Source organism: Melanerpes formicivorus, unplaced genomic scaffold (genome assembly GCF_026170545.1).
Source record: "Melanerpes formicivorus ecotype bairdi unplaced genomic scaffold, bMelFor1.0.p_v2 SCAF_6, whole genome shotgun sequence".
NCBI lineage: Eukaryota > Metazoa > Chordata > Aves > Piciformes > Picidae > Melanerpes > Melanerpes formicivorus.
In genome coordinates, this window is record NW_027142358.1 from 12,036,303 (window position 1) to 12,042,987 (window position 6,685).

The window sequence follows — 6,685 nt, forward strand, 5'->3', positions numbered from 1 at the left end:
TTCACTCTAGGGTTTTGTTTCCTTTCTGTTTTGCACTACAATGGGATGGTGGCATTGGAGAGGATTGGATGCCAGCTCCACCCCCAGTCACCTCCTCCCCCTTTCCCAAATCCTGTCTCTGGGGACCAGTGTGGACAAGGCACATCTGACAAAGTTACCAAACACATCAGTTGACAAAAAAGCACTCTGAGTCAACAAATTTTTTCCATGTCACTGGTTGGCAAACAAAGAAAACAAGCCCAGCTGCGCTCTAACAGCGCTGTGTGGTGGAAAGTGCAGGGCTTCACATGGGCCCATCTGATTGCCCTCTGGACAGCTAAGACTGAGATGGACAAATTCAGGATTGGCTGGGATTATTGCTCGGTTCCCTAACCTTTAGCCTCTGTTTTTAAACCCTGTACCTGTGACGACTTCAGTTCACCCACATCCCAGCTTTGGCAATTTTAGACATTCTCCAGATTCCCACTGCTGGTGACAACAGTTTCATTATCTGTGTCCAACACCTAATTTCCTACCACTATAGCCTTGCTATATGGGCCCCCTTTGATTCCCAGTCCATCTGCTCATACACTTAACTAATTTATAGGCCTCCATTGAAATCCATATGCCTGCATCCTAAAAGCCAGCTCAAACATACAGCCCCATCTTTTCATCTTCAATCCTGTATTGTGCACCCTAATATTTACTTCTTATCCCAAAGGCTCACCTGATGATTCTCTAGGGATTCTCTACTCTTTTTTGTTCCCACATGACTGGCAAAACTGTTCTGCAAAAGGTTCGCTGCTTAAGAAATGCTTATTACTCCTGTATCATCACCAAACTCAAAAACTGTTCCTTGCACTGACACCTCCTAAAAAATACTCAAAAGAAAACATGAAGGCAGCTATAGCCTGTCCCTGGGGCATCAAGTCTGCCAAAGTAGACCCTTGTTGTTTTAGAGAGGTTTCAAATAAAACGTGTGGGCTACTGTCAATGGACAAAGACAGGATTGAGAATCAAACCCCCAACAGGGCATATAAGTGAACAATCTGTACAGCCAACATTATGTATAAAATCCAGATTTCCAAGCCTCAGAGGAGATGTGGTTGTGGACTCGGTATTCTGTCTCCAAGTTTAACTTGTATGTATTAAATCCATCACCAGTAAACAGCTGTGTTGATCCCAAAGGCCCCTTTCACGTAACACTTATAGCCCTTGCATGGCTCTAGCTGATTATAGGTCTGTCTTCTTTAATGGGGTGCCCAAATGATAAGGGTATTTGGGGGGGATGTTTACATAGAAGATATAGAACTAAAATCTTTTCCTGTACAGAATAAAATCAAAGAGGTTACTCCTGATCTGTGTCATTCTGCACATCTTACCTCTGAGTAACCTGCTGCAAATAGCAGTTACTATACTGTCACCAAGACCAGAATTTGGCCTGTTATCTTATCTTATTCTATATGAGAAGAACATTCAGAGTAATTAAAAAAAACCCTTACTTTCACCACTCTTTCTGTTTTCCTCCACAGACACCAGATAGATGCTGGAACCCTGTCAGCAAACTCTACCTTCTAGTCTCTCAATACAGCCTTTGCTCTGCTTGTGCACCACCAGTTTTGCTCAGCAGGTGGTCAAGGCAGAGGCAGTAAATCCTAGGACCACCAAGGGGAACCTCTTGAGGAGGCTAGAGGAAAGGAGACTGTTACACCTCCTGCTTGGCAGCTCACAGTCCAGGGCCCCTCAAGAGAAGCTATCAGCTCAGAAAAGCTTATTTTAAAAATGGTGTTTCACTAAACTTGAGACACAAGCTAGGGTAAGAAAACAGGATTTGGTTGGTTTACTAACAGCTGTCTTGATTTGACCCTCAGAGGGTCAAATCCATTGTTGGTGTAACTCCACTGATAAAGAGGATTTCCACCAGGCACTGGATTGGTCTAGAAAGTTCATAAGCATGCCATGTAGTTTGACCAGGAAAATCATAAGGAAAGCAGAATTATGCAAAGAACTGGGCAGCCTAATCCTCTACACCATCATCTGCAGACCCCCATGCGAATGTACTGAATTACATTTGCCAAAGAGTTTCTTGTGTTGGTTGTTTTGATTTACAGTCGGTGGATGCATTGTAAAGCAGTATTATAGCTGAAGTCTAGTAGCTGACACGGGGATTTATGTGGTGATACGCAGAAGAAAACCATCAATATTCACATAGATTCCATTAGACTGGACTATGCAGGAGACGAAAAATTCTACCAATTATTTAATATTATGTTATTTGCAAAAACAATTGCTGCTTTGTAGGAAGATAATGTGTGTGATGTGAAGGCAATTCCTCTTGTATATAAATTCATCTCCATCTTCATCATGGTAGTTATTAAAACAGCCTCGTCTCATCCTGTAGATAAGGAACACGCTGTCTGTACTGTGCAAGTCTTGTTGTGCTCACTGAAAACAAAACAATGTGTTCAATAAAGCACAGCACAAATCCAGAACCTGAGGGAACAGCCAAACCTTGGAAGGATCCCTTCCCCAACAGGCCAACAGTTGCTTCTTTATAGGAAAATAGTTTTTGGGTTGGTTTTTTTTGTTTTGTTTTTCATTGTTCTTTAAAAAGGCTTTACAGGAAAAGAATGAAAAATAATTGGAGGAAGAAATCACTATGCAAAATCGAGTGAAATCCATGACTCACATCTCTCTCCCCCATTCTGCCTCTTCCGTTTCTTCTGTTTCCTTCTCACACCCACTTTCCACTCCATTTCTATCTCTCCCTTTTATTATGCTTCACTCCCAATGCACTTTTCTATCCAGAGGGGGAACAGCATTTCTGATCTGAGAGCAGGTATCTGGGACCTCAAATTCCCCAGTTCTCCTCATGGCTCTAGAGAACCTTTGTCAAGTCCAATTTCCTCCCTATGCCTCAATTCCAATCTTCTGTAAAATGGGAATAACAATAGTTCCTAGTTCACAGGGGGATTGCACAGCTGAATTAATTAGCACCGGCTCAGTGCTTTGGGATCCTGGAAAGAAAATTCTATCAAAGTGTTCAGTATTATTCTGAATAATAATTAATGTTTCCATTACATTTCTCTTTTCCTTTTTCTCTCAAATCATTCTTTGTTTCTTTGTTGTTCTTCCTTAGCTCTCCCTTCACTTCTTTCTTCTCCCGCCATTCTTAGCTTTGCTGTTACATTTGCTTCATTTAATGGACCAAGCAGAAATATTGTGTGACTGGATCTTCTTCTGTCACCAACTTTTCACAGGGGAAGAAAATCTTGAGTTCTTAAATGCCATGTTTCACTGGAAGCAACAGGGACCATGGCATTTAAAACTGGGCAGCACTTCTGAGTCCTCTGAAGCTCCCACGTCCTTTTGGCCCAATGGATGTGGGATAAGATGAGGGGAGGGTTGCACAGGGTGGAAGCAGTAAAGGTGGTGCCCCTGTGACCTATAAATCTCTTGGGGAGGGTTGGTAGCCATGAGCCCTGCAGTGGAAACTGGAAGTCTGCATGCCTCCTGCCCTGTCGGGAGCGATGATTCTAATTCAGGGTAAGACTTCATAATTAATCACAACATGAATGTGAGGATATTCAACAAACAAAAGGAAAACAAAGAACCCTGCACCCCTTTCTCCCCTTGAGCATACAATTATATATGCACGTAAACAGCATTCCTAAATGAATTTTTGGTTTACTGAACTGTTGGAAAACCCCTATCCTTTTATCCTTAAGGACAACAACCCCTCTGGGTAAAGAAATAAGAATCATAGCTGCCCCATTTGGCACTGACCAGAATGAGGGCTTCTGAGGAACTCCACAAACACCACAGTGTGCTCCTTGGCTGGGCCCAGGATGGTGGCAAACTTGTGATGCAGGAAGGAGGGACCAAAAAGTGACAGTTACAGAACTGATGACAAATTCAACTGTAAGCAGCTCTGCTGGCTAAGCTAGACATGAGACTGTGGAGGGGAGGGGGCCAGTGCCAGGTGCAGTGTCACGTCCATTCTAGGCTGCTGCAGCCACTCTTGGCTTTTTCTCATTGCTTCAGTTCAGTTTGACTCTTTTCTTTTCCCTTTTTGTGCACATGAGAAATAAAAACAATTTTTTTTTTTATGTCATTTTTGTGGCTTCTGGCTTGTTTCTCCTTCACTCCCTTCTCTCTTTCTCTCCCCCTCAATGCTTCCCTCTCAGTTGGACTCCCCTTGAGGTCTCCAATATGTTTAACTTGTTGCACCTAGCACATGTCAGGCACCATATAAACAATACTATGATTGTTACCAACTGCCATACTGCATGATGGAAGGCACCACACATGCTTGCTTCACCCTACAGTGCAATACAGCCTCTGAGCCCCCATCAACAACCACCCCAGTCCTATTAATTGCTAAGAGAAGTCACTCTTTTATTGATCTCATTCAACTGATTGTAATGCATGAAGTGTCCCCAGATAGTTCAGAAAATCAAAACTGCAACATCAGAAAGGTGTGGGATAGCTGAGATTCCCCTTCCTCTCTATGCCTGGCCCAAACAGACAATGAGTAACACCTGCTCAACATGCCTCTAGGAGGATTTTAAGTCATCCAGAATCAGCTCTGAGGCACCATTGGATCATTGTGGGGGTTGTATGCAAGGTTTCAATAAAAGAAGGGTCGCTGAGAGCTCTCAGGTCTTACCCTAGTTGTGTGCTAACCCGATTGTAGTTTCACAAGATGCTTGATGTTTTATTATAGCTTGCTCTCTCTTCATCTCTGTCTTGGTAAACCGGGGGGCAAAACCAAATGCAAAGTCATTAATAACCCATTCTCCAAGCTATTCATTGTCTGCCTAACAAAGAGCTAGGTATTATATTAAGGTATGCTATAAACATACCAAATACTGAGTAGTCACTCAATTTTTTCTCAGTCAAACATTAATTCTCCAAGAAGTCAAACGCAGTTTAAGGTCACAGAGGCAGAGTAAAAATGTAGCAAGGAGGCAGGCTAGGCTAAACCAATTTTGCTTCTTCAATGGTTAGTCATTTAAAAATATTTTCACAACAGCTCATGAAAACCAGTGGGCCACATTTTCTCTTGGTGCATGTGTATCTTAAGGAAAGCCTGTGCAGAAGTGTTATCATGAAATCAAATGCTTCATGGAGCTTTTGCTCATCAGAGAGTTAAAATACTTCCTTTTGTTTCAGTTTATATTTTCCCTTTGCAGTATTAATTGAATAGGCTGAAAATTCTCCAACAAGACATTTTCCATAAGTGAAAGTCAATTAATTAAAATCCAAGCAGTCTGTAAAAGCAATTCAGTTTTTGTAACACAGCACTAAAACTGCCTGGCAACAGTTGGAGACCTCAAGACAGACAGGCCTGGGATGTGATGCAGGGACAGGCTTGTGCTTGAAATCATAACAAAACTGGATTACAAGATCCTGAAATCTTTTCTACATAAGAATTACCTTTCTCTACCCAAAGTTTAGGTGATACGAATCAAATATTGGATTACTAGATGAGATCCTGGATGCTAAACTGACTGGAATCAAAGCAAATTAGTAACATGCATTTGCTGTCAGATGTGAAGGACAGGCTAAGAATCAGCAGACAGATGTGCCAGAAGAAAACAAAATCTTAGTAGAAAGATTTAGAAGCTAGCATGATCATCTCACTTGTATCACACTTAATACAGCCCAGAAAACTGCACTCTGACATCCCTGCGTAAATCTCCGTAACTGATAAAATTATAGCAAAATTTTGCAACTTTCAAGAACTCATATATCTTGCAAGAGGAAATATTTGCATGAAAGAGCTACTCCTACCATTCCAAATAGTATGTTCCTTTAATAATCTTGCACAGCCAATGAGAGTTCTCAGTGTTAAAACATTGTGTGATAAAACTAAGAGCAACACAGTCTGTCTCCTAATCAGGAAAATGATATTGTAAGAGATTATGCAATACTAAGTGAAAAAAAATTCCTCTTTATAATTACTCTGACATGAAAAATAAAGAAAAATTTGCACATTCTGAGATGATGACAACCTTCTTTAAAAATAAATACATTGTTTAAGGAGGTACAGATCATACATATCTGAAGGTATTCATCAAGGCAGCAGGTGAACTCACTGGGCACAGTCAGTACTGAAAGGACCTGGGGGAATGGCACAAATGGAAGAAGATCAAACATGGCACTGATGCTTTAAAAGAAAAAACTGATCCTGAAAACTATCAGCTAGTAAACCTACATACACAATGATGCTTGTACCTAAAGGAATAGATTTGGAAATATTAAGGGAAGGATCAGCTCATTAAATAAGCAGCCGTTCATGAAGACATGCACAGCAAACAGTCTGTCCATAAATTCTTGCCTGCTTTAGGAAAAAAGCTGGGAATTTCCCCAGGACAGTTAACTCATGTGATTCAGGAGCTGTCTGCAGTAAAGCAAAGCAAGTTTGCTAGAGCCTGTAATGCTGGACCCTCATACCTGAAAATCATAACCAAATACACACAAAAATCACAAGACTGGAAGCCATCAAATTTGTACATAACAGCAGATACCATTTTGTATATGTGTATATTTATATACATGCATATAAAATAAAAATGAAAGAACCTTTATTTGACTTCTAATTTTAGTGCTCTCAAGATGCCTATAGCTACATTATTAATCATGCTGCTTCTACTGTGAGAGTCACTGTGAATTTCACCACTTTTAGCGAAAAGTGCAGCAC